The sequence below is a fragment of the Lepus europaeus genome, chromosome 10 (genome assembly GCF_033115175.1).
Source record: "Lepus europaeus isolate LE1 chromosome 10, mLepTim1.pri, whole genome shotgun sequence".
Taxonomy (NCBI): domain Eukaryota; kingdom Metazoa; phylum Chordata; class Mammalia; order Lagomorpha; family Leporidae; genus Lepus; species Lepus europaeus.
The window spans coordinates 89,995,838-90,018,881 of record NC_084836.1 but is presented as its reverse complement, the minus strand read 5'-3'; the positions used below and the strand labels follow the sequence as shown (position 1 = coordinate 90,018,881).

Below are 23,044 nucleotides of genomic sequence, written 5' to 3'. Positions count from 1 at the left end.
GGAGTTGTGGAGAGCACTAATGGGATAGACATTCCAGGTTGGAGAAACAGGTGAATGAGACCCAAATGGATACGCAGATGGTTGCTTATCATGATGATGAAGACTCTGTCAGTGCTTATTAAGTTCTTACTGTGTGTCACCAGCTCACTAGCAATGTTATAAGCAAAGTTATGTCATCCTTCATTTCACAGAAAAAAAAAAAAACAACCCTGAAGATGAGATAATTCAATATCAGGCCAAACTGTGGAGAAACTCAAGTGCCAAGCTAAGCAATTCATGACTGTGTCCTTTATAACAGGCAATTTTGTTAACTTCAGTGGAATGCAATATATTCTGAGATTTTGGGAGTGTACTATCAAGTGTTAGGGGCTGGCCTTACAGGCTTTTTTATGTGGTTGGGATCAAATTAATATAAGAATATTTTGTTGGCAAGGTATAGTCTAATTCTTACATAGCATTTAAAGCATGTGATATGTAAAGGAAAAAGAGAGAAACTTAACCTCAAAATCTCTCTCGTTTCTCAGTATCAGGGTCTGATGTTCCATTCTAGAAGGTGTACTTCTCAGTGCCTAAGGATATTTTGGGATTTTCTGTAACTTTCTTTTCTTCTGCTCTTCTTTTGTCTGTCTCCGTTTTTCTTCTTTTCTTGTTTGCTTTCTTCTTTTGCTCTCTCCCTTCTTCCCTTCCCTTTTCTGTTTAACACGTATTGACCTCTTACTGAATATACGGCATATTGCTTCAGGTTGAGGATGCAAAAATAAAAGGAGTTTCCTTTTGGAAGACACTTAAAGCCTGGGGAAGAGACAGTCAGGCCAGACCGTGATTGCTAGGCAACCCAATAAGGGGATGAGCAAAGAAAAAGCCCCTCCAGGAGGGTTGAGGCCATCATATAAGACTGTATGGAGGGGAGAAATCTAGCAGAGGTCTAAAACATAAATAAAATAGGGGACAGACCTTCTAGGCACCAAGGACAGCTTTTCAAAATCTGGTGGCATGAGGTTGGAAAATGCTGAGCTGTTCAAAATTTGTAGGGCATATATCTTTTCTTTTTAAGATTTTATTTATTTACTTGAGAGGTAGAATTACAGAAAGTGAGAAGGAGAGACAGAGAGAAAGGTCTTCCAACTGCTGGTTCACTCCCCAAATGGCCTTAATGGCTGGAGCTGGGCAGATCTGAAGCCAGGAGCCAGGAGCTTCTTCTGGGTCTCCCATATGGGTGCAGGGGCCCAAGGACTTGGGCCATCTTCTACTGCTTTCCCAGGCCATAGCAGAGATCTGGATAGGAAAAGGATCAGGTGGGACTAGAACCAGTGCCCAAATGGGATACCGGTGCAGCAGGTGGAGGATTAACCTACTGTGCCACAGCACCGGCCCCATAGGGCATATATCTGAATGAAAGAGGGTTGATAGGTATAGGATTTGTGTAGCTTAGTAGAAGAGAAAGTTATTTTTATGAAGTAGTTTAGATTTTATGTTGTAGCTGTAGCTGATAAATAACAATACTGATCAGCATTCTCCAGACTCTACTATACCCGGTTGTTTCTCAACTCTGCCTCTTCTGGCTGAGTTTCCTTTTTAGGCAGATATGGTGCCCACAGTCTCTGCTTCCATATAGCAATCCCTACAAGGAGAGGTTTTTAATATTTCCATAAGAAAATTCCAGGAAGAATCCTCATTGACTCTGCTTGGGCAATGTTCCTTTGTCTCAACTGATCACTGAAACCAGGGGGTTGTCAAATTTAATTGATAGGTCACATGATAATCTCTGGAACTGGGAATAGGATTCACCTAAATCCCATGGACCTTTCTTCAAAGAGATACTAGATAGACCACAAATATATCCAGGAGAAGAAACTTTGGGAATTTTCAGCAAAAGAATGATAGATTTGATGCTGCAAACTCTGGGTTTATTTCCAAAATACACTCTTAGACCCTAATATAAAGAAAAAAGTAGAATTTTTTTTTTTTTGCAGACAGGAAAAAAATAATAGCAAATCATGGCTCCTCAAATGTAGAGCAAAATCAGTTGCTTTGGAGGGTGTTCCATATTTATCTAATGACCACACATACATACACTGTTGAGGCAGGTGCTACAGATGCCCCAACCAGGTCCTCTTCACTTGGCTGGTGCACTCATCCCCTGGAAAGTGTCAACGGACAATAGCTCTTAGAAGCTACCTCCTCTAATAAGGTTAATCAACCTTGGGTGCTATTCACTCTTCAGAGCTTCCTGTAGGACCAAACTTAGGATAATCTCTGAATGCACCGTCTTTGCTTCATTTTTACTCCCTGCCCCATCCTGCTTCTCCTGCTTCCTTTCAGGTTTCTCCTTCAGGCCTGTCTACATATATCACCTGCCGAAGCCTTTCTATCTGAGTTTCTGGTTCCAGAGGACCGACCTTAGCCACCTACAGATATCTCTCTGTGTAGCATACGAGCAAAGAGCCATTCTTGTGGAGGATCTTTGTAGGGAGTTAGTGAGCACCAATAGCTTTGTAGGAACAGAAGTTCAAAGAAAGGACTGGAGGAAAAAGAAGATAAGTTCTAGGATACCTCACTGATCTGCTGTGGGTCAGGCCTGCAAATTTTCTCTGAAGTCCTAACTGCCTGCCTGAAATTTTATTGCTTATTCTTTGATGAACAAATGTCTATTGTTATACTACATTTCAGAGTTTTCTTGGGAAACTGAAGGCCTTTGATTTGTAACTTTCATAATCCCTGTAACTCCACCCTCCTGGAGTCTTGGGATAGAGACAAGGAGGAGAACATAACTCTGTTCTAACCTCACAGTTTTCTTAAACTAGAAAACAAAAAACAACACAAAAAAAAAAAATCCCCCAAAGTCAGGAAATCTTAATATGATACATGTGGTTATATTTTAGCTCAAACTGAGACCAGCCTTGCAGATCCCAGAGATATTCAGATTCTACTTCTTTTTGTCTCTAAATATGTTTCTATTACAGAAATTAATTGAATGGATCATTTGTGTAGTTCTGCAAGTAATTGGGATTTTTGCAATGGTTGCCTTTGGATTCCCCATGAATGACATGTTTTCAATCATAGAGCAGCTGCAGGGTCATTACAGAAAGTAGCATATGATAAACAGCAAGACCTGTTGATTTCCTAAAAGCTCAGGAGGTAGGAACATATGTGTACTTTTCGTCATTCCATCCATTGGGAGTCTTTTGATTCAGCTTCAGAATTCTCTTTCTGAACTCAGAGGAGGCATTGCTTAGACAAAGTTCATGGAGGACAGAATGTCGGTTCTCCATCTGACCTCTGTTTGGGAGCATCAGCAGGTTTGATGGTCCAATGCCCAGTTTCTCTATCAAAACAATTACTGACAGGAGTATTTATTCTGGTTTAGTTTCCACTGCAGGGAGGGTATCTGGAGTAGAGTGTTCTTGGCTAAACTTCCAACACAGCTCTGTCTGCCATGAGTATGCTTCTAAGTCCAAAGAGCCTGAAAAGACCTGCATCTTAACCAGGTACTCGGTTGATTGTTAAGAAGGGTGTGGATCATGGGAGAAATTCCTTGAGTCTTACATAACAATGAGATCTATATAGTAGCAAGTCTGCTAATAAAGCCTTCACTTTATTTCTGAGCCCCACCTAACTTTGTCCATCTGCCATTTGTGGTTACACCCTCAAGCAATTTTCCTAGTGCCCTACTCCCTGTGGTACCACATTTTTTTCTTATTGAAAACTTATTTTCCTCTACCCGGCATTATTAAACTATTCATGACTACTCTCCTCTCATCTTATTTATAATTTTATCTCATTTTTTTATTATTCTGTCCTTTGATGCTATAATTTTATTGGCCACTATATACTCATTTTGTTTTTATTTTTAGACTTGCCGTGTTAATATTATTCTTTTATTTTATTGAACTACATTTTACATTACAAATTTTTTGTCTCTGTATTTGTCTTCCAAAAGTTTAAAAACACTTTTGAGCTATTGCATAAAAGCACATCATAACCTGGTAATTTCTGTTACTATTTCATTTTCTCCAGTTAAAGTAAGAAAAGAAACTAGGAGAGAGTGTTTCACCTAGTGTTTAAGATGCTTACACCCCATATAGAAGCACCTGGGTTCCATGCCTGGCTTTGGCTTCTGACTCCAATGTCATGCCAATGCAGAGGCTAGGAGGCAATGATGATGGCTCAAGCAACTGTGCTCCTGCCACCCATGTAGGAGACCTGGATTGAGTTGGAAGACCTGGATTGAGTTCCCAGCTTTGAGTTTCAGCCCCAGATTCAGCCTTAGCTGTTGCAGGCTTTCTGGGGAGTGAGCCAAAAAATAAGAACTCTATGCGTGTTTCTTTCTTGCTCTCTTTCTCTTTCGCTCTCTGACTCTGATTCTCTTTCAATAAATAAATAAAAAGCAATGCAACTGGATCATCCATGCAAGAAAAACATTGCAGTATCAAATGCTTCAGAACTTTTTTCTGGAAAAGTACCTAGTGGCTTTTAGGCTACTTGTCAAAAGGAAATACCTGCACAATGGTTCAGTTACCCTCTATGCTCCCTGAAGGCTCACCTGGCAAGATAATACTGAGAAGAAAGGAGAAAAAGGTAAGTAATAAAGCAATAGCATCCAGGAAAAAGTCTAAAGTGATGTCAGAATATGACCACCTCAGACGGAAATTAGCCTAAAATTCTAGGTACAGGGAAAATTTGTTGTCATGCAATTGGAAACATTCACAGATCTGTGCATTTAATAGATCTGATCATGCGTAATAGATCATGTACAGGTTAGGACTTGGAAGTTTTTTTTTTATCAAGCTCCCTCATATAGCTTTGTACATATGGTCTATGTTTTGGTGTTATTCCAGGGATTTCATTAGAACTGCAGGAAACTGATGCCCCAGTTTTTAGTTTTTCACAACCATGCCAGCCAAAGAATTGTTTTTGTTCCTTGCTGCACACTTATCTATGCAATGAGTTATTTTCAGAGGTGCCTAATTTCTTAGGATTCTCTTTGACCTTGGGAATCTGTTTGTCACAGAAATGGGACTCCCCCATGTAGACAATGAAAAGCTGGTGATTTCATCTTTAGAGGATGAAGTCACCATTGACTGCTCTCATAGACATCTTTGTGAGCTCATGCTGAGCACTAAGTCCAACTTAAATGAATTGTGACATATCATCTAAGAATATGATTATGGAATTCCATGAGCAGAGATACTCCCAAAGTCCTGAACACATTTTATTGACTGGTGTTCAAGGACTGAGCCAAGGAAACTTTTTGGAGAGACAGAGTAAAAGATGTGGTTCAGAAATTTCGGGAAGATGACAAAAGCCCTGAAAAGTAGAAGGAGCCTGGGGCCAGCACTGTGGCATGATGGATAAAGCCACTGCCTGCAGTGCTGGCATTCCATATGGGGTCCAATTCGAGAGCCAGCAGCTCCACTTGCAATCCAGCTCCCTCCAACTGAGCCTGGGAAAGCAGCAGAAGATGGTCCAGGTACTTGGGCCTCTGCACCATATGGGAGATCTGGAAGATCCTGGCTCCTGGTTTCAGCCTGGCCCAGCCCTGGCCATTTGGGGAGTGAACCATCAAACAGAAGATCTGTCTTTTTCTCTCTCTCTTTCTGTCTCTGTCTTTGTTTCTAACTCTTTCAAATAAATAAATAAATAAATAATTTTTTTTAAAAAAAGAAGGAGCTGCAAAAATGTATTGTGAGGGAGCTGAACTTTGGGGTAAACTCATTTGGAAGAAGTAGGATTTTTCACTTTTTGTGTTTATGTCCTCTCCTCTCCTCCAAAGATAGAAACATGTTTAATTGGCTTGAAACATGTCCACATTACATCCTAAGCCACTTCCTTTGTTAGAAATAGTATTTTTTAAAAAAGTTCTTGTAACAGTTTCCAAGTAAGGAGCAATGAGTATTTTACTATAATTGTCTACAGAGAGTCATAGCGTACTGTTTTTCTCTCTTTCCTTTAAAATTAAATCCTGTAGGGTCATCTTCATGTGTTTCATATATGTTTTAGGAAGATCATTAAGTTCAAGGGCCCAACAATACATAATCTTGAACTGGATTTTTTTTTTTTTTTTTGACAGAGAGAAAGAGAGAGAGAGAGAGAGAGAGAAAGAGAAATGTATTCCTTTCGTTGGTTCACCCCCCCCAAATGACCACTATAGCTGAAGCTACGCCGATCTGAAGCCAGGAGCCAGGTACTTCCTCCTGGTCTCCCATGCGGGTGAAGGGCCCAAGCACTTGGGCCATCCTCTACTGCCCTCCCGGGCCACAGCAGGGAGCTGGACTGAAAGAGGAGCAACGGGACAGAACTGGTGCCCCAACCGGGACTAGAACCTGGGGTACTGGCGCCTCAGGCAGAGGATTAGCTTAGTGAGCCATGGCGCCGGCCTTGAACTAGAATTTTATGGTGCATAGTACAAAACTATGAACCCTGCCACTTGAATTTGTTCAAACTTTGTCTTCTTTGGAGTAAAATCTAGCATACATTATATCAAGTTTAGAAGTAATGCTGTTTATGACTTAGAATATTATTTTTGCTCTTTATCCCTACTAAACTAGCCTGACTAGTTTATGCCTATTATAATACTTGAAGGATATTTGGACAGTGAGGCATGAGTAATGTGACATTGATGGGTGATTAAGCGCAGGGGAGATGTCTGCTTCTAGTGAGATGCTTGTTGTGTCTGAAGATCTGGAATTGTTAATGACTTTGTCACATTAAATTGGATTTCCCTGTTCTTACAGATGAAACTCCCACAACAGAAATCTGTTATAACCTAATTTTGGTACCTGCCCTTGGTCTACTTTGCATCTAAAGAGGAAAGGGCATTATAGGGGAACGAGTATTTGGAGATGCCATTTAGATATATGATGAACTCATTGGATAAGCTGGGGTCAAGTGGTAAAAGTCTCACTTTTATCCAGAAGCTGCTATTCATGGAGCAATTCATTTTATGGTGCTTTGATTGGCTAAAGAATTAATTCAATTGCTAATAAAATCTCTGCAAGAGTTTTTTTTTTTTTCCCAAAAGTAGATAAAATGATGTAGCATTGGTTATTTCAATTTCAGATTTAACAAGAAAATGACAGCATCAACAAAAGGAAGGTGACTGTGAAATTTATTGCACAAACTGGGGTATCTTTTGAAAGTGAAAGTAAGTGTATTAATGATTAAGGGCATGGAAGCCAGTTTAAACCAGAACATTTTTTTATTTGACAGGTAGAGTTATAGACAGTGAGAGAGAGAGAGAGAGAGAGAGAGAGAGGTCTTCCTTCCGTTGGTTCACTCCCCAAATGGCTGCAACGGCCGGCGCTGTGCCAATCCGCAGCCAGGAGCCAGGTGCCTTCTCCTGGTCTCCCAATCTCCTGGTCTCCCCTGTGGATGCAGGGGCCCAAGCACCCAGGCCACCCTCTACTGCCCTCCCGGGACACAGCAGAGAGCTGGACTGGAAGAGGAGCAACAGGGACTAGAACCCGGCGCCCACATGGGATGCCAGCGCTGCTGGCGGAGGATTAACCAAGTGAGCCATGGTGCCGGCTCCTAAACCGCAACGTTTAATAACCCTAAGTAAGAGTACTAGCTGTGAAAGTGGTACTAATATTACGTAATTCCACAATCCAAATGGTACAGACAAAGCAGGATAATAAATTTCTCTCTCTCTCTTCTCTTCTCTCTGTCTATCACACGCACACACACACATACACACACACCAGCATCTAAAAAGAAATTGGTTATTCACAGTAACCATGCTAGGGAATCATCCTAAGCACCAACCAATAGATAACATGAGAAAGAAAATGTGTCATATAAAATAAGATTTCATTGTGTGTGTTTTGAAAAATGCATCTATGAAAAAACTATGTATGAATTTCCAAAAATATTTGCACCTTAATAAATTTGTCTGTTTTTTCTTGAAAGTCAGAGTTATAGATGGGGGCGGGTAGAGAGAGAGAGAAAGAGGGAGGTAGAGAGAGAGAGAGAGAGAGGTATCTTCCATCTGATGGTTCACTCCCTAGATGGCCCCAACAGCTGGTACTGGGCCAGGCCAAAGCCAGCAGCCAGGAGGTTTATCCAAGTCTCCCAAGCACTTGAGTCATCCTCCACTGCTTTTCCTGGTCTATTATCAGGGAGCTGGATTGGAGTGGAACAGCTGGAACATGAATTGTACCCACAGAGGATGCTAACATTGCAAGTGGTGGCTTTACCAACTACATCATAATGCCGGCTCCATGAACTTGTTTTTTAATTCTGTTTTCCTTACACCTATTGGAGTATGTGTGTGTATATATATATATATATATATATATAAATATATATATAGTGTATGTGTATGTGTATATATGTATGTAGATGTGTATATATGTATGTAGATGCATATAATGAAATATTATTCTACATTTTTTAAAAAAGGAAATTCGTCATTTGCCACAAGATGGGTGAACCTGGAGGACTTTATGATATTTGAAATAAGCCAGGTGGAGAAAGCCAAATACTACATGGTCGCACTTACATGTGGAATCTCAGAAACTCAAACCCCTAGAAGCAGAGGGTAGAATGCTGGTTGCCAGGGCCTGAGCTGGGGGATGCTGAGACATTTATTACAGGGTGCAAAGTTCCAATTATTCAAGATGAATGAATTTAGTAGATCTAATATATCATCACCATCATCATCATCATAGCCTGATGATGATTTTAGTTAATAATATTATGTTGTATACATGAAACTTGCTGAGTCTATATCTAAAATGGTACTACTATCCACATACAAAAAGGTAATTATGTGAGATGATGGAAATGGTAATTAACTTGATTGTGGTAATCATATCACAGTGTTTACATAGGGAAATACTCCAAGACTTTCTTGGAATATAGAATTAAAAAAATAATTTTGCTGCAAAACTGTTTTGAAATCCATGCAGCTTTTTCATAATACATATTTTCTGCAAAATTTCTGAAGACCTTTTGAATAACAAAACATCACATTGTACACAATAAATACATGTAACATTTATTTGTCACTTATACGCTAATAATACTAGAGAAAAATAAGTTCAGACATAATAAGTTCTTTGCTTATATTTCTTGGCTACAACAAAGAACATACCATGAGAACATGTCTTCAAATTTCTTTTACCTCTGGACAAATTTCAACACACTTTTTTACAGACCAGACCAACATCTTTCTCCTCAGAGCCTCTTGTTTAAAGATCCTAAACTTGTCTCAGCCTGCATACCGTCCCCCACCATCCTATTATCCTTTGCTTGTTTATGTTGATTTTGTAACATCTACACCCTAAAGATTTAGTCTATGAAGGCCAGACCCTTCCGGGAGGATGAGAGAGGAGGAAGAAACTAAACTCCTGAAGTGCAGTCCTCAGCTGTTCACCTGTTAATACTCTTGTGCCAATTACTGTTATTAATGGGAAGTGTTCTATGTGCCTGGTGTGATGATAAAATTAAAAACTTCATCTAAGCTTCACAATGATCCTTGGTATAAATGTTCTTGACATTCCTATTTTTTTCGGGAGAGAAGACTGAGCTTGCCAAGGGTAAGTATAATGCTTAGAACCTATACCTGACAGTTTGATTCAAGGGCGTTTGCCCCTGGACAGTATGTGCATGGCCAAACTTTATCTCTTGTTATTGGGATTGCATAAGAGTAGCAAGACCCCCCACTTGAAGTGTACTATAATGAAACAAGTCCTACTCTAAGTTTGTGGAATGCTCGAAAATGTTCTCTCCCACTTTGAAAATCACACTGATGTGGATGGGGTTTCTGGAGATCTTTCGACAAGTGAATCCAACATGAAGATGAATGCATACAAATTCAGGTTATTTGGAACCCTTACACGAAAGTGAGTAGAACACACAATGAGAAGGGGCTACTCCTCTTCCAGTTGGAAAGGACTGTTATTGGCCGAGTTCAGCTGCTATTGCCAGAAAGACATCAACCCTTTTTAACGCTCAGACTGTTTTTTTATGACTGCCAGAAGGATATCAGATGAGCTGTCTGCTATAAATCAATAATAATTTGCTTTAGATTAATGAGGAACTAAAACTGTTTCTAATAAATCTCCAAATGCTTAGCATAGTTTGGAAACCAATCATTTTATGAAAAGTAGATTTTCTTTTCTCTGGAAGAGCTAGGAGTTGAGGGAGGAAGAAAAAGCAGCCAAAGTGCGGAATCAGAGCAATGTGGAAACAGGGAATGAGAGCCTGCGCGTTGCAGCGCTGGCGAGAGAGCAGCAGCTGGCCGTGATGGGGCTGTGCCCTCCGTGCAGTGTCCTCAGACAAGTCCATTGGCTACTTACTGGCTGGTCACTCTTCTGGAACTGGGACGTGGTGAATGGAGCTGACTTCTAGTCCAGGTCCTGGTTTCTGGCAATGCTCAGGATTGATTGGATAACTGGAGCGTGTCTTGGAATGTGACTGGAGGGATCCCACTTTCTGTCTAGTCTTTTTTTGGTATTTAGAATGCATCATGGGAAAAGAAAAATGTAGACTCAATTCATCCATTACTTTGACATAGTTAGAAGTCTATTTTTTCCTGAGGATTTTCTTATGAAATTGGAAAGGGAAAAGAAATCTAGCAGAAAGGTGAAAAGGAGAGAATTATTATCTTTTCCCCTAAATGTATTGGAGTGATTCTGTTATGCCAAAATTTTAAGAGTAATCTAGTGGTTAATAAACTGATATAATTGGTATTTGAGAGACAAAGAAAAGCAAATGCTTATTTGTAGAACCCTCCTCATCTCCACCAGCAATCCCAGGCTTATTTGGAGGAAGAAATGAAAAAAGTACAGAGTATTGTGGTAGGACAACAGTATTTACCAAGCTGGGGTTTCCTGTTTTTTTTTTTTTTTTTTTTTTTTCAAGCTGCAGCAAATGGAAGAATTTCAGTTTCTGAGTATTCTAATGCCTGGAAAACATTTTTCATAATCTTTTATTCTGCAATAAATAAAGCGTGGGTGTGTTCATGCATTGGTCACTTTTTGAAATGGCGTGATTTGCTGAGCAGAGAGAGCTGAATCTCACTGATGTGATTCTGTAGAGAACCGGCTAGGCGTCTGTGGCAAAGATGTGCTCATATTTTTGCTCTCACTTCATCCTTGGGACACAGCTGGACTCTATTTCCTTCACAGCTGGATGTGGACATGTGTCTGAGCTCTGTCCAGTGGAGCAGGAGCAAAAATGATAGGTGCTACTTTACCACTGGTTCATAAAAACCTTACACGTGCCATCGCTTCCCTTTTCCCATGTTCTGCTTAAATGGTGAGGGCCCCTAGGGCTGAGGGGAGGATGGAGCCACAATTTAGAAGGTGCTGAAGCCTCTAAAGGAACACATAGAAGCTGCCTTCTCAGAAATATCCATTACTGGCAAGTGACAGCCATGAGAATTAAAACATGCAGGTGTTAAGTCACTGGGATTTACAGTTTGCTTTTTTACAACAGATAGCCTTACTTGCTTGAGTGATGGCCTTGTGTGGTGATAATGATAGTGCACTCTAGGTTAGGTGATCCTGGATTCTGCCTGTTAGTATATGCATGATCTGGGGCAGATGAGTAGCCTTCCTTTCTGGCCTCCTTTTTTTTTTTTTTTTTTTTTTTTCTTTTTAACCAACAATCAAAGCCTTTAAGGTAGATTAGTAGTTTTGGGTTGAGAGAAACTTCAGCAAATGTAAGCAAAAGGAATTCATCATCAGGGTATTCAAGGGGCTCACATTAGCAATAATGAACTTGGAGAACCAGGCCAAGAGAACAAGAATCAAGGAAGATCCGGGATTCCAGGCATCAGTGAACTACTTGGCAATCTGGTCATGGTACCAAGCATCACTTATACCAGAGGAATATATTGTAATGACCTGTTGCACTTCATAGTGACCACAGTTACTAATAATGTAGATGACAAAATTGCTAAAAGAATAGATCTGTTTTATTTTATTTTATTTTTATTTATTTGAAAGGCAGAGTTACAGAGAGAAGTACAGAGAGAGAGAGAGAGAGAGAGAGGGCTTCCATTCCCAAATGGCCACATTGGCTGGGGCTGGGCCAGGCCAAAGCCAGGAGCCAGAAGTTTTTTTTGAGTCTCCCATGTGGGTTCAGGGGCCCAAAAACTTTGGCCACCCTCTGCCACTTTCCCAGGAACGTTGGCAGGGAACTGGAACAGAAGTGGAGCAGCCAGGACTTGAACCAGTGCCCATATGGGATGCCAGTTCTGCATGCCAGGGTTTTTAATCCACTGTGCCACAGTGCTAGCCCCAAGAATAGATCTTTAACATCTTCATCACAAAAAAAAAAATGATAAGCTAATGAGGTGATTGATATGTTAACTACTGTGATTGAATCTTTCTATAATATACAGCAATCACCACATTACACTATGCCATAAATGTACACAATTTTTATTTGCTAATCAAAGACGAATTAATTAGAAAAAATTGTCATGACTTTCCTCTGATTTGCCGCAGTTTTTTTTTTTTTTAACCCATTCTCTCCAGGTTAGATTTTGCTGTGTTATAAACAAAAGCAGAAAACAAAAAATCCTGAAACTTTGCAGTTTAACACAACATTTGTGTAGCTCCTAGTTTTGTAGGTTGACAATTTGGGCTGAGCTCAGCTGAACTTTTCAGCAGACCTGGGATAGGCCTAGATCTCAGCTAGAGTGACTCCTTCATAAACCGCTGTGTGATTTGGGGGATAGTATATTTGAGATTGTTCAACTGGAATTACTTTCTTCCCTTCCTTCTTTCCTTGCTTTCTTCCTTCTTCCTGCCTTTCTTCTTTCTTTCTTTTTACTTTTTTTTTTTTAAGATTTATTTATTTGAAAGGCAGAGTTACAGAGAGAGAGGGAAAAAGAGATCTTCCATCTACAGGTTCACTCACCAATGGCTGTAACAAACATGGCTGGGCCAGGCTGAAGGCAGGAGCCAGGAGCTTCATCAAGGTCTCCCATGTGGGTGCAGGTGCCCAAGCACTTGGGCCATCCTCTGCTGCTTTCCCAGGCACATTAGCAGGGAGCTGGATTGGAAGTGGAGCTCAAACCTGGCTGGTGCTACAAGTGGAAGCTTAACCCACTGCACCACAACACCAGCCCTTGGAATTGCTTCATTCTGTTCCAATCTCCCATCAGGTGGATAAGAGTTTGTTCACATGGCAATTGGACAGTAAACCAAAAAAGCTGATGATTTGTTCAGTGTCTTTGAGGTCCATGTTAAGAGCTTTCACAAGGTCATTTTGCCACAATCTGTTGGCTGAAGTCACCAGACTAGCTCAGTTCAAGTAGTGGGGAACTTGTCTGCACCTCCTGATGAGAGAAGTTGCAAAATCCATATTGCAAAGCAGCTGGACATGGGGAGGTATGGGCTGAGAATTGTGGCCTGTTTGCAGTCTGCCAAACCTTGATTTGATTATATAAATTTTCCTTAGGTAAAAGAGGGTCAACTGCATACTCCTTCTAAGAGTAAACAGAATGTGGAAGAAGTTGGTTCCCAAAAGAAAGAAGGGAATGGAGGAAAGATCAGCTGAGCAAAACAGACCTGGTTCTGAAACCCAGCACCCTTAGCTAAATGTGTGACAATGGCAAAACACAGAAACTCTCAAAGATTTCTTTCTCATCTGTAAAATGGCTTTGGTAATACTTATAAAGTTGTTGGAAGAATTAGAGATTATTAAAGGAAGACATGGGTGCATGCTTATGTACAGTAGCCGCCCAGTAACCTTTCTGGTTTTCACCTTGAGTTGTCACAGTGGAAAGAAGAAGAAATGCATGTGTGAGACAGTATTTCCTTTTGGTTCCTTGGAAAATAACATGGGAGGACATTGTAGACTTAATTTCATACTACTTTTGCTTTACCGCAGCATTTAGAAACATTAGCCATTAAGATCTGATTCTTAACGGGGTCTTCAACTGATGAGTAACGGGATAATAATATTGTATTTGTCAGCTTCATCCATGCTTAGTGGTTGAGTGGTATCAATTGGTGGAGGTATCAATCCGATCAGCTGGTGTCCATGCTATACTTATTGTTAAATATTGTGAATATCCCACTGACTATTTGTAAAGAGCATCCCACAACCTTAACAGAGCTCTCTTCTGGAAAGTACTGTGGTTTTACAAAGCCTGAGGTGCCATATTTTTCTTCGAAAGTGTTTGACAAATGTGTGTTGAGTGAATGGATAGGTAAATGGATGATTTGGTGTAATCTCTTCATTTCCCAGTGACAGCTATAAACAGAAGTGTCTTAATTAAATGCAGACAATGATCTACTCTGGAAGCTGCTGGAAGACACATTTTAGGGAGAGAATTGCAGATGTAAACTATAATGAAATTGAATGTTTGCTTTATTTCTTTTCCATGAACCTGTTTATCTTTTCAGTTTGAACTAGCTCTTGAAATAAATAATACTGGGGTTTGCTGGCTAGAGTGTAAACCTGGATTTCATTAATTTGGCCTAAAACTAGCTGTTTTGAACTTTGGGGATTGTTTGCAGAGTATAGTTCCGCGGCTCACTAGGCTAATCCTCTGCCTGTGGCACCGGCACCCCGGGGTTCTAGTCCCGGTTGGGGGGCCAGATTCTGTCCTGGTTGCTCCTCTTCCAGTCCAGCTCTCTGCTGTGGCCTGGGAGTGCAGTGGAGGATGGCCCAAGTGCTTGGGCTCCTGCACCTGCATGGGAGACCAGGAGGAAGCACCTGGCTCCTGGCTTCAGATAAGCACAGCGCTCCAGCTGTGGCGGCCATTTGGGGGGTGAACCAACGGAAGGAAGACCTTTCTCTCTGTCTCTCTCTCTCACTGTCTAACTCTGCCTGTCAAAAAAATAAAATAAAATAAATAAAATAAAATAAAGGTTTAATGACTATGTCTGTACTGACTTTGCCCATCTTAGAATTTGAAACTGAGAATGGAATGCATGTAGGTATTTAGATGGTATGACCAAGATGCTGCACGCAGGACCGCCATTCCCTGTTCCTGCCCCTGCCATCACACCCTGCACCCTCAAGCTTTTTGCATGTCAAAAGTACATTCATTTCCCTGCCTTGCTTTTCTAGACTAGAAGGCTTTGGTGAATTTTGGCCTATGTGTGTTGTGTCCTCTGTCTGCTACTCAGAATTAAGAGTATAACAGGCTCTGGATGAGTCCCATCTGAGGCCAAAGCACCCAAGGTTTCATCAGCTGTGTTGTATTCAATTTGCTCATTTGGAGTATCTGAATGATGGACACACTGCTTGTTCTTCATGCGGAAAGCTCCGAGGAATTTATGACTAAAGGACCATAAAAGTAGGGTCCTAGAGTATATAAACTGTATGTGCAAGATCGCTGGGACATTCTGGGTTTCCATCTGTTACTCTGTCACCTATCCAGGTTAGCAGTTATTCCTTATCTGTACCATAAGTGAAGAATTAGGATCAATATTTTTATTAGAGTGATCTGGGATAGATGGACTACCACCACATTGTACTTTCACTTCCCCCGTGGTCTCACTTGATCGTGAGTGAGATGCATGTGGAGTAAGCAGAGCTCTCACTACAACAAGTAGTCAAATCTGCAAAAGAACAGAGTTGACTCATTTTTCTTTCTGCTGCTCTTTCCAGAAGTATCAAGATAGGCATCTCTCTTTCAAGGACAGCATGCAGGGTGCATTCAAGTTACTGTGGGGGTAATTTCTTCTAGATGTGGAAAACTCAAGGAAGGCTGTGTGCCTGCCTGATAATCTGGATGCTGTGGTCCCCAAGGAGCACCCTGAAAAATGCTTCAAAGAGAGATTAAAGTGGTTCTATTAATGGTTTTTGATTTTTTTCTTAACTATAAGTTCATGGAAATTAAGTAAAGATTTTGTACTAAAGAATGAACTTTTTTTTTTTTTGAAATGACTTTTCTAGATTTGATTGCATGTTTTCCAAAATCAGTTGGGATTCTTTAAGCCAAAATATTCAACAAGTTGATTATCAATAGCATTGCAGTAATTAAAGTTTTTAGATATCTGAAGTTATTGACAATAAAGCTTGCAGACAGAAAGATATTCAGTTGCAGGTATTTAGCCTAATGGTTCATATGTCAGCATCATATATTTGGAGCCCCTGGGTTTGATTCCTGGCTCCAGCTCCTTGGTCCAGCTTTATTTTTTTCCCTGCATTTTGCTAATGCAGATCCTGTGAAGCAGTGGTGATGGTTCAAATAGTTGAGTTTCTGCGACACACATGGGAGACCTGGATTGCATCTTTGGCTTCTGGCTTTGGCTCCAGTCCCATGATTGATGGCATTTGAGTATTGATGTAGCAAGTGGGAATATGCACACACTCTCTCTCTCTCTCTCTCTCTTTGCCTCTCAAATAAATTAGAAATAAAAAGTAAGGCATTCACATTTATTTAAAAACACTATATATGCTAAATTATAGTTGCTCAAATGATGTGCAAGATCTCTGTTTGAAACTCTGTAATTGTGCTGTGGTAAAACTCAACTTGTGGTAAGAATCTATTGATAGATTTTTAGATGGATAGAGTAATATTCTTTAGGCTGGAATAAAAAAAGATTGAGAAAGTCCATGATGCTATAGCATCTAAGTTTGGTGAGACATTCAAAAGTATCACAGGTGAAATTACATGGCTTTTTTTAGAACTTTGCTTGTAAAAATATTTGCCTAAGAAAAGTGCTCTGAATAGACAAAAAGTTAATATTTATGAAAACATTTGGACTGAAATGCCTATATATTTCAATAAAAATAATACCATCGATAATGGCCTCTGTATGAACTGAATTATGTAATTGTCTCCACCAAATTCACATATATAGCTCCGGAATGTGACTGTATTTGGAAATAGGGATTTTAGGAGGTAAGTAAATTTATGTGAGGTAATAAGCATGGGGTCCTGATTCAATAGGATTAATATCCTTTATTTAAAATAATTTTTGAGTTTTTTTTATTTGATAAGGGGAGGATAAGAGAGAAGTGGGAGAGAGGTAAAGAGAGAGTACACTTCAACACACTGGTTTGCTCAGATGCCTGCGAAAGCAGTCACTGGAGCCTGACCAAAGCCAGGAACCAGGAACTCAATCCAGGTCTTCTATGTGGGTAGCAGAGGTCCAAGAAGATGAACCATCACCTGCCACTTCCCAGGATATGAATTAGCAGGAAGCTGTAACGGGAAGAGAGCCAATACTCCAACCGAGGCACTTCAATATGGGATGCAGGCATCCCAAGCGGTGTCTTAACTATTGACTCAACACCCACCAGAGGATCAGTACTGTGATGAGACACTACGGTGCTCTTGCTTGCTCCCCTCATCCTACCTCATGTGAAGATCCTGTGAGGAGGTTGACAAGCCAGGAAGAAAGCCCTTAGCAAATCTGACTCTGCTGGTACCTCAATCTTGGACTACCTAACCTCCAGAACTGTGAGAAATACATTTTCTTGTGTAAGTGACCGAATCTGTAGTATTTAGTTACAGCAGTTCAAGCAGATTGATATAGCTTTACACTAGCAGAATTTACTGAGTTTGGCAACCTGACAGGGAATGCAAACAGATTTTCTCTTTAGAACAGTAAATTTCACATACTTTAATCATGCAATTTTGAAAAAGATCTCATTTTGTGCAAGTAGGAAAAATAGTAAGATAATGCTCAGAAACACCAATAATAGAGTATATAAGAGATACTCATTACATTTTATAAATATACACCCAAAATTATTTGATGTTATTTTTAATATAAATATAACATAAAATATAAATATAACATAAAATATGTTAGCATTTTAAATATGTGAATATATTCTATGTTCTTTAAATATTTTTTGAAAATAGGTTTTAAAATATTTATTTATATGACTGGTAGAGTGACAGAAAAAGGGAGGGAGAGACAGAGTGAGGAGGGGTCTTGCATCTACTGCTTCACTCCCCAAATGACGACAACAGCCAGGACTGGGACAGGATGAAACCAGGAGCCCAGCGCTCCATCTGGGTCTCCCACAGAGGTGGTGGGGGCTCAAGACTTGGGTCATTTTCTGCAGATATCCCAAACACATTAGCAGGGAGCTGAATCAGAAACTGGGCTCAAACCAGTATTGGAATATGGGATGTTGGCATAACAAGTGATGGCTTAACTCGCTGTGCTATAATGTTGGTCCCTGAAAATAGTTTAGACCAGAATTATTTTATAATTCTACTAATGAATTAAAATCATGATGTTAGTTTAAAATTTTTTACCAATACATTACTTAAAATTCTATTTGTTTTTAGAATTTTTTTTTTCTCTCAAATTTGGCCTAGACTGGCCAGGAAATTACATGATCACCACTTGCTGGGATGAAATATTTAGTCTTGGTAAGATGTTTTTATTGAAGTTTGTAGTTGTCCCTTAATTAATTTAAATTAGGTTAACAGATTTGAAGTGAGCTCTTCCTGCCTACCCAGGGCAGAAATAGTGCTATATAATACTCTAATTTCTAGGCATTCAGGAAGACTACAACTCCCAGCATTTCCTGAGGTCGTTGGCCTCATACAACTGAATTCTAGCCAGTAGAATATGTGGTGAGAAATGTATTTTACATCAGGAGTGGGTCCTAAATTATTTTGAATGATCATTCAATAGTGTATTTTATTTCTTACTGAGTGGATTAGAATAATCCAGCTGAGTACTTGGAAGCCCTAATAGACAGTGGAGCCAATTGGCAGGGGGATCCGAGTTCCTGAATGGCCGGAGGCAGGGTCTCCCAGAGGATTCACATTGAGTTGTAATGTGAGCAGTAAATAACCATATTTTGTATTAAGCCACGATGATATGGGGGCTGTTTTGTATAACTGCAAAGATTGCCTACTTTAATTAGTGTAGTATCCAACTCTCTCCAAGGGAAATTTATCTCCAGCTCTGTCTCCACTTTATCGTTCCTCCTGTCAACTCCGTGACTTGCTAACACTTTGTTTTGAAACATTTCCAGGTAATAAAAGAATGTGTTTACCATTAAAGCAACTGATTATGAAAATAGCTTGCCTTCTTAAGGTTTATGGATTAATAGATAAAAATTTATTCTCTGGGCCAGTTTGGATTATGTCCTTACAATAAAAATTAATACACAAGTCAAATTAAAAATACCTACCATAGACTTTATATAGATAAGTAAGGTATATATTGATATGAAAAGTACATATTTAAGATTAATCCTAATCACAGCCTTTTGAGGTAGATGCTTTATTAGTTCCAATTTGCACATGGGGGCATTAGAGTTCAAAGATAACTTGCTGAAGGTCACATATGTGGAAATGGTACAGCCGAGGTTTACATGCACATGTCTTGGACTCCAAAGCCTGGGCTCTTGATTGCCATATGAGCCATGGGAGAGACATTCAATGTCAGCTGTGTACTTCTTAAATCTCACCATGATTCATGATAATGATGAGGAGGAGGATGGTGATTAACATTTTGTCCACTCACTACTTGTCAGATTCTGTGTCCTAGGCTTTATGTGCCATAGTTTATTAAGCCTTCTAACCATCATAGATGACAGATGTTATTACTGTTTGTTATGTGCACACGTCATGTATCTAATAGCTACAGTAAGCACTCAATAAGTATGAATTATCTCTAGCTTACAAAATAGCAAACTACAGTTTAGAGAAACTAAGAAATTGGCTGTAGTACCTTGTGGGAACATCCCCCCCCCCAAAAAAAAAAATGCCATTGCCACCTGGAATCTTTCTGCTTTGTTTGCCTGAGTTGCAAGGCTTTTCCCCAAAGGAAGAAAATGAGAAGAGGGGAGAGTAGAGTGGAGCCTGTGACCCTCTAAATTAAAGCAACCCCCAAGTTAGAGAGGGATAAGATGATTTCTATTTGCTGAGCTGACATGAAGAACAACTTTTGTCTCCTCTCTCACCCCTAATATATATGAGGGGTCTTCAAAAAGTTCATGGAAAGTGCAAACTCTATATATATGGATTTCAAAAATTTTTTTTTGCACCAAAATAAACTTATGTTTTAATTCCCCTTTCTATGAATCCTTTGAAGCCCCCTGGAACACACTCAACCTTTTTTATTACTTTATTGCTTTGGGGAATTAACAGAGCCCAATTCCACTGAAATCCAGGGGGCCAGTCTGGATTGATGAGATGCAATACTTTTAAGTCTTCACCATAATAAGAGCCAGAGAAGAAAAAAGCAACAGACACAAGCATTGAGAAACAGAAGCTACATAGTCTGGCTTTGCCTTCTCTACCACCAAAAAAAGATGGAAAAAAAAAAGAAGCAGATAAACAAAAGCTGAGACAGCAGGTAGGAGGAGACGCTAGGGCAGCTCTAGCTTTCAGCAAAGCCGGCTGTGTTCCACTTCCTTTTGAATGTCCAGGAAAGCTCACAGAAGTAAAAACAAGGCGGTGAGTCTGTGGCAGCAGCCTCGTGGAAACGTTATGTTAAACAATCGGCCTGCCGGTCAATTGTGAAGGGCGTTAATGTGTGAGACCCCGATAAAGAGATTTGCACGAATGGCCACAAAGCATTTCATCTTTAAATCTGGGTTCAAGTTTGTTCTGCACAACAGTATAAATATAACTAAGGTGGGGTGGAGAAGGAGATTTGGAAACCAGCCGATTTTAGGGGCGCCAACACAAACACTCCAACAAATGCCGCATTTCGCACTGCCTTTGTGCTTGGGACTAGCTGCTGGCATGAACTCATGAAAACAGAAAAGACCATGAAGTATAGTGGTTGAGATACTGTGTGCCTTGCTGGTGATACAGTATACTGTTTATCTGAAAACAACCCTCTGTCCATGGACGAAGGAATCGCCTTATTTGAAGGTGCCAGTCTTATTTTATTGTGTTTCATGATAGTCTTAAAGGTCTAGAAAAGTGTGCAGTATTTCTGGAAGGTCTTAATTTGTTTCCAGTGGCTATCTCTTCTATAGGGAAGGCAGAAGGGTGACAGTCTCTAACCTTGAAGGCTTTTTAAATTGGATGTTTAATATAAAGGAATATATTGTAGCTTCTTTAGTAAATTCATACTGTATAAAAGGATGTTTTCTAATAGACTAAGCAGGCTATATAAAATTAAATAAAAGCTGAACCTAGTGCCTGAAAATAGTTGGCAGAATTCCCTGGAAAGCCACATTTGAACATTTTTAGTATATATTATGAGGGAGAAAAAGAATAATTATCCTCTACTGAGGTTCCCAAGTGAGAAAAATGTATTTGTACAGCCCTTTCAAAGAAACCCATCTGTATTGCCAAATTGTTGTGTTTGGTATGTGTCCTTTCTGCTGTGGCTTGTGGCTTGCTTCTCATAGACAAAGCAGGCACGGCCCAGACGTTACTCTGCAATTTCATGAGACTACTACCTTGAACAAGGTGTTTTTGCCAAGGGCCTTGGAATACTTGGCTGAGACATCTCCAGAACAAATACTATTGTATTGAACCCTATGGGTGTGACACCATGGATGGTTTGGGCACAAAACCTAGCTTGAGCGATGAGCTCTCTTCCTTATTTCTAACTGGGCTGTTGAGTTGCAATGTGTTGCATCTTGTTTCTCGACTTTCTCTCCTTTCACTCAACGCAAGTCATTTCTGTATGTCCAAAGCATTGCATTTCTAAGGTCACCTTCTGCATGAGTGTGGGTTGCCTCAAACACAGATCCTCTGATAAGAATTTATGTGTAGGAGTATGGAGGGGACCTGCCAGCTCAGAAGCCAGATCCTGAGCTGAGCAGGATGTCTCATCACCAGCTGGCAATTGGTGGCTCCAAGGTGCATCACAATGAAGAAGATGATTCAGAACCACCTGCTATAGAATAGCTGTCCACTTCAAACCCAACAGCACAGACCATGCAGACAGCTCCTCCAGCAGCAGCACCTAAAACTGACTCTTCTCCACCTTACAGTAGAGGAAGTCCTACAACTTCAGATACAGAAGTTTGTGGTGAGTTTTACCCTGTGCCACCTCCTACCGTGTTGCTACCTCTCTTCTTACATATGATGAAGCTGAGAAGGCTAAAGCTGCTATAATGGCAGCTGCGGCAGCAGAAACATCTCAGAGAATTCAGGAGGAAGAGTGTCCATCAAGAGAGGACTTCGTGCCGCAGACCAGTGTAGCCTGGGTAATGATGGCATTTCATGCTGGCCTTTTTCATGGCATTGACTTTCAACTGACTTGGAATTTGTTTACCCTTCTGTATCACTAACACCACAGCTGGGAGGTATGATGCTATCTGTGGACTTGGCCTTTCATTGATCAAATGGATCCTTATTGTCAGGTTTTCTGATTATTGTACTGGCTATTTCAATGGACAGTATTGACTTTGGTGGATATTCCTTGTACTTGGCCTGCTTCTTCAGAGGAGTTGCTAATTATCTAAAACTCAGAAACATGTCTGATATGGCAGCTGCTCATAGAGAACAAGATATTTCTTCCTATTACAGATACTGCATCAATCTGACATTCCTTTCTTACACCGAAGTGGAATTTAAGATCATCTGTAAACCTTTAACTATAATAGCATAGAAGACTATTCACAGCAAAAGACAAATTAGTGAAGAAAAGATAGAGTTTCTAAATTGAATGGCAGGTGGTGTATGCTTAAAAGTCATTTCTGCTCATCCTTTAAGTATTTACATTTCATTTGTTTTGCATATTTGCATATGTGTCCATTAAATTTTTTTTATTAGACAGGTAGAGTTACAGACAGTGAGAGAGAGAGACAGAGAGAAAGGTCTTCTTTCCATTGGTTCACTCCCCAAATTGCCGCTACGGCCGGTGCTGCACCAATCCGAAGCCAGGAGCCAGGTGCTTCTTCCTGGTCTCCCATGCAGGTGCAGGGGCCCAAGCACTTGGGCCATCCTCCACTGCCCTCCCTGGCCACAGCAGAGAGCTGGACTGGAAGAGGAGCAACCGGGACTAGAACCCGGTGCCCATATGGGATGCCGGCACCGCAGGCACCGGCCCTTAAAAATTTGCATATACTTGAAAGAAACCATAAAGTCGTAGCAATAAAGTCCAGTCACATTTGGTTAATCAGTTTTTTTTTTAAAAAAGATTTATTTATTATCTTAAAAGGCAGAGTTAGAGAGAGACAGAGG

At 40.2% G+C, this 23,044-nt stretch overlaps 1 pseudogene; it reads left to right on the top strand.

Moving 5' to 3' along the window:
• Positions 1-22,435, top strand: part of LOC133768133 (NEDD4 family-interacting protein 2-like) — a 38,571-nt pseudogene extending 16,136 nt beyond the window's left edge.
• Positions 22,436-23,044: the final 609 nt, after the last annotated feature.